The sequence below is a fragment of the Pristis pectinata genome, chromosome 11 (genome assembly GCF_009764475.1).
Source record: "Pristis pectinata isolate sPriPec2 chromosome 11, sPriPec2.1.pri, whole genome shotgun sequence".
Taxonomy (NCBI): domain Eukaryota; kingdom Metazoa; phylum Chordata; class Chondrichthyes; order Rhinopristiformes; family Pristidae; genus Pristis; species Pristis pectinata.
In genome coordinates this window covers 16876580-16889317 of record NC_067415.1, presented here as the reverse complement: position 1 = coordinate 16889317, position 12738 = coordinate 16876580, and the positions used below count along the sequence as shown (strand labels likewise).

Below are 12738 nucleotides of genomic sequence, written 5' to 3'. Positions count from 1 at the left end.
TCTGCTTGATCCCGAGGTGTCTCCTGGTGATGACTGTGCCATAACAAGGTACCCAGAGATGAGATACCCAGGGGCTACCTTGTATCTGGTCTGATCTTCAGGGTCAAGTCCATATCAAGCTCTAGACCCTGGAGAACTGTACTGGAACATAGAACACTACAGCACCGTACAGGATCTTCGGCCCACAATGTTGTGCCGACATTTTATCCTGTTCTAAGATCTATCTAACTCTTCCCTCCCACATAGCTCCCTATTTTTTCTGTCATTCATGTGTCTATCTAAGATTCTCTTAAATGTCCCTAACTTATCTGCCCCCACAACCTCTGCCGGCAGTGCGTGCCATGGACCTGCCACTCTCTGTTTTTAAAAAAAACAACAACAACTTACCCCAACATTCTTCCCCCCCCCCCCCCCCCCCCCCCCCACCTTATATCTTCCTCCAATCACCTTGAAATTATGTCCACTCGTGTTAGCCATCTGGGAAAAAGTCTCTGACTGTCCACTCTATCTATGCCTCTTGTCATCTTGTATACAGGTGTGCACAGGTCTGTCACTATAAAACGGAAACCTCATTGGTGGTGAGTACTCTCCAGAACCAAGGTCACTTGAACCTCAGCAGTCAAGCTGCAATGTCCAGATGATGCTTGCATTTGTACACGCTTGGCTGAGCTCAAAGTGGAGAAGGAGCATTCAAGTTGGTTTTGAAAATCTCGGGGCCCTGCATAAACAACAAAAAGAGTGCATCACCTCCCAAATCCGACTGCTCTTCTTCTCAGCCCCATCTGTGGAAGAGTCTGTAGTTCCCACGTTAGCCTCGTCAGTCACTTGACAACCCTTGGAACTGGAGTGGTAGCAAGTCCAAGAAAACTGAGAGGTGGGGCATGGTCTGGCAAGGTAGAAAGAAGCACTGGAGAAATGATGAGTGGAGCAGGAAGGCTTTGGTGAGGGAACAGTGAGAGCTTGTGGCATTTTGTCTTTAAACATGACTGAAAATATTCGGTTAAAGTAAAACTTGTTTCTCCTGAGTGGTCCTGAGGAGTGGTTTGGATCATGCACTTATAAAGGGAAATATCTGTGCAATTTCTGAGACCTTTCGCGCACACCTGTCTATTGTGCTTTATTATTTAGAAGTGTTGCTCACCAGGCAATCAGTAATATTCTCTATTGCTTCCCACAACCGAATTTTAAATTCAATGAGTCTTCTGTATATTATCAGACATCCACTGTACAAGACTAGGTAATGGGAAAAAACATGACATGTTTTGCAGTACATTCAAACATGTCCATATAAATGTCCTCTGTCTCCACATTTTTACCTGAAAGTGCAGTGAAATTATGCTCGACCCTGCAATCTCATTCTGTTTTCTCTAATGGAAAGTCGTTCAGGAAATATCACTTTCATACAGGAAATATTAGCAATTCTTTGAGAAAATTATGTCATTAAGTTACTTAAAAAATGTGTGAACATCCATTGTGTTCGCATCCTTATCTGCGCACAAAAAAACCTATTAGGGATATGAAAAGTCAATTGCAGTAAATGAGGAATATTTCATCATAGTGTCTGGTTCAACACAGAGCATTGGTTTTTGTTTTATGTACGGCAGTTTTCACCCCCATCAGTGTGTGCTCATGGTGTTTTATAGTGTCAACTCCAAGAGAATTGCAAGGAACAGCATTAACTACTTTGCACTCCTTTCTTGACCTCAAACTTGACTTCATTAATTGAGAGGGACTTGGGAAACCTCACAAATTTGGTTGCTCACTGAAATTTGGCTTCTACTTCATGATGGCATGCAAATCATTATCTTAACCATCCAACCTCAGTGCAGACTGGTGTCATACAAGGTTGCATCATTGCACCAATACTTTTCTTACTGCAATGCTACACCTCCCTTACAACAAACCTTTGTATGGAGAGACACTAATCTACAGGACAAATGGGGAAACTGTTCAATTTATGTAGCCTCCAATCCAGAACTAAGGTCACCCCAAATTCAGCCATCAATGTGCAGGGGATGTACATCTCTGGAGGTCAACTCCAAGTCGTGATAGAGTTGCACTAAAGCATATGAGAAAATGAGCCTTGTACAATTGCAAAATAAAGGTCCTCCACTAATCTGTCCCTGCTGTACAACACCACCATCCTATAACGAAGGTCTGCATTAAAAGTCTAGAAATGTGGATCCTTTTTCCATATCTTGGGAGTTCCCATTAAGTGAAGGCAGACGTCAACAGTAACATTCACCATCACCTTCAATGTGCCAGAATAGTGTTTGGCTGGCTGAGGAAATGAATGTTTGAAGGTTAAAACCTCAAGCCTGGCATGAAGCTTATGGTCTTCTGTGCAGCAGTGATCTTTGCCTTCCTATATGCCTCAGAGATGGACAATGTTTAGCAGGATCTCAAAGCATTGCAGACGTACCACCAATATTGCCTCTGCAAAATCCTCTGAATGCACTAGAGGGATAAGTGAATCAATATCAGTGTCCTCTCCCAGGCCAGTAATCTCAGCATTGAGGCCCTAGTTAAAGTCAGTTGGCTCTAATGAGCAGGTCACATTGTCTGAATACCTGACACTAGATCCCCGAAACAGACACCCTGTTCCAATCTCCAATGTGCCAAGAGATTATCCAATGGATGATTTAAGGACAGGAGAAGTGATTCTCAAAATCTCCTTGGGGGGGGGGGGGGGGGGGGGAAGTGTAACATTGCTATTTGACTCATGGGAATTCCTAGCCCATGATCCCTCAAAATTAAAAGGAGCATTTGGGATGACATTGGGAACACACTAATGCCCAGGATATACTGTGGAAGGAGTGCACAATTCCTTCCAGTGAATTGGGAGGATTTTGCGATCCCAAACTAACTACCTACCCACCCACCCTGTCAACCACCACCTCTTCCACCTGTGGCAGAGTCTACAGATGCCACATTGGCCTCAGCAGCCACCTTAGAACCCACAGAACTGGAGTGAAAGCCAGTCATCTTCAACCCCAAGGCCCACCTAAGAAGACCAGTGTTTACCTTTTCTCTTTCATTGTCTTTTAAGTAACGTTGTATTTTACCCTTCTGGCTCCCTTAGCATTCCTGGGCATTAAAATTGTTCAGCTCCTCAGTTACAAAGCAGATACCATTGAGCTTAATGCAGTTGGATTTCAGAAGTGCTGCAAAATTGTTTGAGTGGCCAACACAGAGCCCAACTTTGTGTAACAGCAAAACAGGTTTACTATGGCATTAGCCTTGACTAGTTTCTGGCAGTGTTAATTTATCCTCAGCTAGCAGTACAATACCTGTACTTCAGGAATCAGCTTTCACCAGGTCAGATTAAAACACCTGCATGAATGTCAGGCCTTGCAGGTATGGGTGTGTAATGGTTCTGATAATTGCACTAGCAGTAGTCAGAGTTCTGGACCATTAGTCCGGAGGCATGAGTTTGAATCCCACCATGGCAGAAAGGGATTTCAATTCCAGTTTATAAATAAAAACTGGAATTAAAATGAATCTAATCTTTAATCTAAAAATTACTGGATTGTTGTACAAATCCATTTGCTTTACTAATATCCTTTGGGGAATGAAATCTGACATTTGTGATTCTAACCCCACCAATGTGAATGACTTTTAGAAGTCTATCGGCAATTAGGGAGGGACAATAAATGCTGACATTGCTAGCAACATCCACATTGCTGCGAATGACCAAATAAACAAAAATCCAGCGTGTGCCTTTGTCTGACAATGGCACTGACCCAAATATCAAAATGTTCAGTCCCAACTTTTTGCTGAGTTACGTTCCAAGTTGAGGAGGCAGATCAACAGGCCTTAATCCACCCAGTCAGAACCAGGAACAGAAACCCTCTCTGAAGATTCCCACTCTTGTTCTCGTGTTTCCAGCTGAAAAGTACATGGATGTCAGCTGAGTGTGTGATCAAGCTCTGTTGTAATGGTGACCAAACCTCTGGGGATTAGGACCACAGTCTTCCTCTGAAGGTGTAAAAGTAGCAGTTGTAAGGTAAATGTATTCAAGGGTGAAATCAAGCTTGTAAAAGTGAATGCAGAAATGGTCCTTGATATAATTAGAAAACAAGAAAAATTCTTAAAAATTTTAAACTTAGCCAAAGTTTTAATAAACAGTAATCTGGAACATAGAACAGTACAGAATAAGAACAGGCCCTTCAGCCCACCATGTCTACGCTGAACATGATGCCAAATTAAACTAAATTTCTTCTGCCTGTATATGATCCATATCCCTCTATCCCCTGCATATTCTTGCATCTCTCTTTAAAAAAAAGTCTCTTCAATGCCATGGTCATATCTACTTCCACCACCACCTCTGGCAGCCTGTTCCAGGCACCCACCACTTTGTGTTTCTTAAAAAAAACTTGCCCTGTACATCTCCTTTAAATTTTTCTCCTCTCACTTTAAGTGCAAGCCCTTTAGTATTTGATATTTCTACCCTGGGGCAAAAGATTCTGACTGTCTACCCTTTCTATGCCTTCACAATTTTATAAACCTCTATCAGGTTTCCCTTCAGCCTCCATGCTCCAGAGAAAACAACCCGAGTCTGTCCTACCTCTCCTTATAGCTCATACCCTCTGATCCAGGCAGCATCCTGGTAAACCTGTTGTGCATCCTTTCCAAATCCTTCACTTTCTTCTTGTAATGGGGTGACCAGAATTGCACAAATACTCCAAGTGTGGCCTAACAAAAGTTTTATCTAGAGTCCCCTTTGCCTCCTGATACATAGGCTTACAATTGCCATTGAGATTTAAGAGTAGCCAAGAAGTGATTTCTCTATTGCAATGCTGGAGAATCTTAGTCAGACAGGGCCTTTGCCAATGGACTCCACATGGGTTCCTGTTACAGAGCAAACTGACAGATTCTGCCTTCTGAATCTGTCAGTACGCCTGGGACCTTGCATTTTAAAGGGTACACAGAGGTCCTGGGCTTCTAATTAATCAACTAAGAGCTGAGCATTCTCTTCCGAACCACTAGCAAAATTGGGCACTATTTGGAGTCTTCCAAAAGCAAATATGAATCTGGGCAATTGGCTGTTCAGAACCCCAGGTACTTAAAGGATTGGACAATGTCAGAGAACATTCATTCATGCAAAGTTATAAGTATCTGCCACGTACTAAGGAAATGGAGATAAAGTTTTGCATAGCATATTTTGGAAAGAGTTGGATGGTGGTTTCCGAAAGATTAAGTTAAGTGAATAGCTTCACATGTCACTTGTTATCTTTGTGATCCAATAAAGGAAGAACTTTGTTTGAAATACCTGTTGAGCAGCCACACCTTTTTTTTAAAAATGTAATTAGAAGTCAAAGGAACAAAAGCTACTTCTGTCAACTCAGTCCTTGCCTGCCTTTATCATTAGAAAGCCTTAGGGGGAAATTGACCAACTTTTCTCTCATTCTCTCTGAAATGTCTATCCACTTGCCTTTTGAAAGCCTTGAATGATTCTGTTGCCACCACCAAACAGTAACCTGCCATGCAGGTGGGGTGTTCCAGATCCTAACCAGCCAATGGACAAAATAAAACATTTTCCTTCCACTTTCCTTGTATTTTTTTTGCCCAAACTTTTAAATTTGAGTGTCCTAGCTGCTAACAGGAACAGCTCTTTTCTATTTATCCAATTATGAAAGATCATGATCTTGAACAGCTGTGTCAAATCTCTTGACCATTTTGACTCCATGTTTCACTACTCCTTCCTATGAGCTGAAATGCTTCTTCACTAGAACCATTCCAAGGTCTTTTTCCAGGAGCTTCATATCCTTTTAATAGAGAGGTGCCCAGTAATTGATGATGCTAAGAACAACAAATAGAAAGGAATTCAAAACTTGACTGGGAGGTTGAGGCTGGAACCAATAGGAGGAACTGTGGTCTTCCATTGCTTCTCATTTACAGTTTCATAGCTTGGTAAGGAATGGGAGCGGCAGGTCAGAGGTGGAAACTCTAACAGTTTGTGGAGCAAGCACCATATTCCCTGGGAATAAATGACATCAGATGCTTAGAGATTGAACTTGTTGTTTTGGAGATCTGAAGATCTTGCTAAGTTAGACTACGTAAAGTCATTAGGTGAAGACCGGTTACAAACTTGTGATTAAAAGATCTCAAAAAAAACCTTGCCAAGTCTTGAAATGTACAGCATCAGTTCTTTATCCTATTTAATCACTTAAAATGCAGTTCCAAATATAGCAAACTGGCATAGGTAAAGGCAGAGGGATGCCACTGCTTATAACCACTCCAATTCATATATCATTCTGACTTAGACATATAGAGCTGGTCATTTGTTGCAGGGTCCGAATCATGATATCCCTACCCCACAGCAACGTGGGAGCACATTCACCAGTCAGATTACAGTGCCAAGAAGGGTCACCACCAAGTACTCAAGGACAGTCAGGAATGGGCATTGAATGCTGGCTTTCTGATGGTCACATCCCTGGGAGAAAGAAACTTAGTATAACCACAGTACTGAAGAAGAGGAATGTGTCCCATGAAGAATCATTGGATAATGAACAAGTGCTTAGGGTCTGCACTAGGCATGAGAAAGTCATGTTAAATTGTTCATTCTAATAATTTGGGAGTTATTTTAGCTCATCCGATATTGACCATTGCTGGTGACCTGTGAAGAAGAATACAATCTAATACATTTTGAATTCCTTGCTCAAAACTGCAGCACACAGACATGTTTTACACTGGGCTACTGCAACAGAACATTTGAGTCAGCTCTGCTTCTCAAAGCTTTGATTAAATTGACGAGACAAGAATCACATTGCAGCTTCTGCAATGTGAACTCCAGTCTTCTTGCATGCATTTAATTGTCTAATTGTGTTCTGATCCTAGCAAGATGCACTGGCACATTTTACCACATACATACATGGTGAGATACCATAACAATATTGAGCCTTTAAGTAAGCTGTAAAACTACCATTTATAAATAGCTTCCCATAAATTATTAGAATGAGCAGGCAAGTTTTTACTTCAAACGTGGATCGTGCATGTCTGGCTACAACATCTGTTTACATCTGGGAGTGCCTAATTAAGTCTTGCTTGCCTGTGAATGGGGTCATCATTTCCAGGAGAGAGCTTGTGCCACAATCACATCCTTGTTCCAGTCTGTTGAAATTTTGAGTATATTACTAATGCAGGCAAAAGGCCAATATCCTCTGTGTTATTGGGTCATGGTATCCGTGCACCTTTTGATCCTAGTTAGACTTGAATAAAGCACATTGATTGAGAGAACCTTGACAGTGAGTAGAAGTCCAACAATATTCTTACATGTACTGGCTTATACTATTCTCCAAAAGTTTGTGACCAGACTTGGGGAGTTGCTCTTCGATGAGGGTGTTCATGCTACAATTTTCACCTAATCCATACACAACAAAGATGGAACAACTATTATTTAAAAATTATCAATGCTTTCATTAATTAAGTCTTGGTATGCTGAGGTTTGAGCTGTAAGCATAAATATCATTAGATGAACTTCGTTCCATTGTGAATATAGATTGGCAAATGCATAGCAGCTTTCATGTAAGGATTACCTATTTTCAGATTGCATTATCTTCGAAATGGGTATATTCAATTCTGAGTGCACTCAGATGCTAGTGTGTAACTGAAGACAAGAGGAAGTGGTAGACTCGCATGGGAGAGGCCTGTTCAGTAGAAATCCTTAGACCTATTGCTCACTGATTCAAGGTTCAGTATTGATTTGCCTCAACTGCAACTCTTAATTCTTCTTCAAAGAGTAACCTATCATGAAATGCAACAGATTAAAGCAGTTCAGATTTGAATTTGTTGCCTTCATTGTTCTACTTCAACAGTGTCACAATTCTGCCATCTTCATGCTATACTTAAAGCTGTTTTAAACAAAAATGACAGTCACTTAAGTAATTTGACCCCCCAAGGTCAAGATCCAAGGTGAAGAAATTTACTAAAGTTTGAAAAGAGCTGAAGGAAAAATGATCGTAATTGAGAGGCAGTTGCTTGGTTCTGCCCAATTTAACCTTAAAACATCGAGTGTTTGCAAAGAGGGAACGGTAATGGAGACAGTTGTAGTTGTGAAAAATGATGGATTCAAAATAATGTTAGAACCTGTTTACTGACATTGAAGCATGCCGTTACAACAATGAATGAGCAGGTTCTGTATGAATGTTAAGGGGAAAGTTAAGAGCTATTAATAGCTTGAGTTCCCTTCAGCTCCATATTTTCATAACCTCTGGTCTTTTAACTTTAGAGTGTGCGTGAACATATCTATCTCGCTTTCCTCTACAAGTCACTACAAGACCTTCATAATTGACTGCTCTGTGCTCTGAAATCTGCTTCACTTTCCTATTTTACATATCCCCTAGGTCCTAACATCAGTCACATTTCCAACTCTGACATTTGAACTGTCAACGCATGGAAGGCTATGGGCCTAATGCTGGTAAATGGGTTTACTATAGGTGGGAGCAAGAGTTGGCATGGCTGTGGTGGGCTTAAGGGCCTGTTTCTGTACAGTACATCTGTGACTCAAAGTCATAAGATTGCAACAATCTTTTTTTTGTCTACACTCACACAGATTTAGTTACATTATATAGTTGTGGATATCAGCATCAGTAAACCATGGAATAGTAACTAATTTCACTTGCCTGATTTTTATCCTGAAATAAATAATTGTGTGTATGTGTGTGTATATATAAAAAAAAATAGGGTGGTGCTCAATGTTACAGAGTTAAGATTATTTTTACTGTCTTGCACTCATCTATATTTGCTGTACTTAATCTGTGTCTAGACAAAATGGTTTAAAGCTGGTATTTCTCCAGTGTCTGAAAGCACTGTAATGTAATAAGCAATATCAGTGATGCATGCCAAGAGGATGTACATAATAGAACACCTTGGTATTACTAGTCCACATTGTGCTAACTGTAGTTGGTGTTTTTTTTTTGAAGGGAATCAGCTGCTCCCAGATAAACCTGTCCTGGACTTGTGTGGGTCTGCTGAAAGTCTGAGACATGCAGTGTGATAGGTTCCGGTGCATCTGTCACTCTGTTCCAATGCTGGATCCTCCTCCTCCTTCTTGGGCAGTCCCTTGGGGTAAAGGATGACTTGCTTCCACTCTGGTTCTGGGGTGACTAATGGGAACTGCAGACTCTGTCCCAGGTGGGGCAGGAGATTTCACAGAGTCATAAAGTTGTACAGTACAGAAACAGGCCTCTCAGTCCACCATCTCCATGGCGACCTATTTGCCCATCTACACAAATCCCACTATTGCAGGCAAATGCTTCTATGCCTTGCCTATTTAAGTGTCTGTCTAAATGCCTCTTAAACATAGTGATTGTATCTGATTCCACGATCTCTGGCAGCAAGTTCCAGATATCAACTACCCTCTGTGTGAAATAAAACTTGCCCCTGAGATTCCCCTTAAAACACCTTCCTCTCGCTTTAAATCTATATCCTCTTGTTCTTGATACTCCTACCATGGGGCATAAAACATTTTGACAATCGACCTTTATTCATGCCTCTCATAATCTTATATTTCTATTAGGTCACCCCTCAGCTTCCTTCGTTCCAGGGGAAGCAAGCTAGCCTATCTAGACTTTCCTCCTAATAGAGTTGGTAGTTTGAGAGAGTAGCTGCTCCTTTGGCCATTTACACTGGGCTTCTACATTCTCCACATGCATGGACTTTGGGCTCTGTGGCAACCCCAGAATTCTCCTCTGGATTCCCAGGGATGTTGCAGTTTTTCAAAGATCTTTTGAGGGCATCTTCAAATCTTTTCCTCTCTTCATTTGGTAATCTTTAGGCATGACAGCATTCCAAGCAGGAATTTGTGTTAGGCATGTGAATGTGGCCTAATCAAAAGAGCCTGCTGAGTATGATTTGGGCCACGCTGCTTGGGGTCTAGGCCTGGGAGAGGCCACTGACATTGGTTTGCTTATCCCGTCAATGATCTTGGAGGATTTTTGTAGAGACAGCATTGGTGGTGTTTCTCCAGTGCTTTGAGCTGCCTGCTGTAAGTAGTCCAAGTCTCAGAAGCATGTTTGAATTAGGAATTATTACTGTTGGAGACCATGACCTTGGTGCTGGGATTGAGGTCTTTGTTTAAAAATGCATTTCTCTTCAGATAGTCAAAGGCTGTACTGAAGACAGTGGTCAATTTCTTCATCATCTCTGAGACATGGCCCCTGAGGTGGTATGCGACCTTTCCACTGACATTGTGTATCTTTTATTGTTGAAGGGTGGGTGTTGCAGAGCTGCATTCCACAGAGCATTTACCTGGAAAGTCTGATTGTGCTGGATTCCTTGGGACAACGAAACAAAGAAACAGAATTGTTGTCAAGTAGCATCTGTGGAAAGAGGAATCAGTTAATATTTCAGTTTGAGTTCTTCTGTTTTTGTTTCAGATTCCAGCATCTGCAGTTGTATTTGTTTTCTCCAGGAATATGCCAACCAGAACTGGCATAAGAATTACCCTAAAATTTAACTCTTTGACGCCAAGTTTGGGTCTCACCAGCATTGCTGCAATTCAAATCTCAAACGCGGACCAGTGATCAAATTACTTGCAAGTAGCTTGACAGGAACGCCAAGATCCGCTTCCATCACTGTGATTGTATTTAGCTGGTTTAAATTTGCCCTGCACTTCATGAATAGGGCAATTTTCCACATTGCCAATTAGATGCCAAAGTTGTAACTGTAATGGAACTGTTTGGCTAAAGGCACGGCTAGTTCTGCTTTGCTGTATCCAGTGCTCTCAGCTGTTTCTTAATGTCACGTGGATTGATTTAGATGGAGACTGGCTTACTGATTGTGGCATAGAGGGAGCTTATTCAGCCCATTAGGATGATGCCAGCTCCCAGAGGAGCAATCTCATCACTCCCATTTCCTACTCTTTATTTGCCTGCATCTCTACAAATTATTCTCTCTCAAATTCCCATCAACTTGCCTTTGATTCTTTCACCACTTATTTTCACCAAGGACTAATTTACAGTGGCCAGTTGACCGACCGCACATCTTTGGGTTGTGGGAGGACACCTGAGCACCCGAAGGAAACCCATAGGGTCATGGGGAGAACTTGCAAACTCCACGCAGACAGCAGAAGATTAGGATTGAATTGGGTCCCTGGAGCCGTGAGGGAGCAGTACTAACTCCTGTGCCTCCCCTGTCACTCTATAATGGCCTCACTGAGGGTGGGGATCTCTGGAGGAAGCAGAGATGGATCAGCTCTTTGGCACTTCTGGTTGGGCATGTTGTAAAGTTTCATCCCTAGTCTTTACTATCGGCATACCGAGCCCTGCCATGGTTGAAGGCGAGGATATTCTTGCAGCTTCCTTCACCTACCACAGGTCATCACCAGGTCTGGTAGGACTGCAGAGCTTTGATCTGATCAGTTGACCGCAAGAGTGGTTAGCAGTCTACTGGATGCTACTTTTGGTGTTTAACACACTTGTAGTCCTGTGTTCTCACTTAACTAGGCTGGAACTCATCAGTTTTAGGCATGCCTGGTGCTGCTCTCAGGATGCCCTTCTGCAGTCCTCACTTAATCAAGGTTGATCTCCTGGTTGGATAGTAATGGTAGATTGCAGTACTGGTAGATGCAGGGTGATGAGGTGACTGACTGCAACAGTCTACTGTCCAGCTGATGGTCCACAGAGCCTCCTGGATGCCCAGTTTTGTGTTGCAGGACCTGTTTAGCGTGTTTGTAGTGCACAGAACATACTGGAAGGTGCCCTCAGGTGTGAAGGCAGAATTTTTTTTGTTATCATCGGCAGTGTGAAGCAGTCGCTTTTATCATGGAGAGAAGCAACCCTCACAGATAAACTGGTCAAGTAGGGAGTATGGCACAGCTGGTAGAACTGCTGCCTCATAGCTCCAGCAACCTTGATCCTGACCTCCTGCTGCCTGTGTGGAGTTTGCACGTTCTCCCTCTGACCATGTGGGTTTCCTCCTGGTGCTCCAGTTTCCCCTCTCATTCCCAAAAAAGTGTCGATTGGTACGTTAATTGGCCACTATAAGTTGTCCCTGGTGTGTAGGCAAGTGGCAGAATCTGGGGGGAGTTGATGGCACTGTGGGGAGAATAAAATGGGATTGGGGATAAGTGTAAAAATGGACGCTTGGTGGTTGGCACAGACTTGGTGGGCTGAAGGGCCTGTTGCTGTACTGTATCCCCCTCCTTGTGTTGGTTTGTACACAAACTGTTGTACACCCTGTCTGGTAGCTATGTCCTGCAGGACTTGTTCAGCTCATTCAGTGCTACCAAGTCACTCAGTGATGGATAATTGAATAACATTCTCCTCCTCCTCCATCTCCTCCTCCACCTCCCCAAATACATTCTCTGACCCTGTTACTCTCTGATTTTAAAAAGGTGTCCTGGGATGGAGCTGCAGATCTCAGCCAGCTGAGGCCCACTCAGCACTGAGGCCTTACTAGCTGGACACCTGCTAGTTCAGAAGTGCTTGTTTGATGCTCTACATATGGCCCAATTAAGTGTGGCTGGGTGGAGAATTGTGAGATGTGAATTTGGGAGCTAGACTGAATCCAAATTGATTCAATTATTTCATGACCATGTCCATTTGATAGATGTTCAAATTGCCTTCAATTTTATGAGTATGATGTGAGGTGTGATCCATTTTAATATAACTCAATGCAAATCTGGATCAGGGGACATGTCAATGCAAAGTGTCTGGAGTCCGGTTGCCAAACTACAGTTTACAGTTTAAACTGTTCTGAAAATTTCCAATCATGGTGTTTTGTATCTTCTATTAT

General features: G+C 42.4%; 1 protein-coding gene across 1 annotated transcript in view; it reads left to right on the top strand.

The window, feature by feature from the left end:
- The window catches only part of mgat4a (alpha-1,3-mannosyl-glycoprotein 4-beta-N-acetylglucosaminyltransferase A), a 197299-nt gene that overhangs the window by 24830 nt on the left and 159731 nt on the right, over positions 1 to 12738 (top strand). The gene's annotated exons all lie outside the window — the stretch shown is intronic.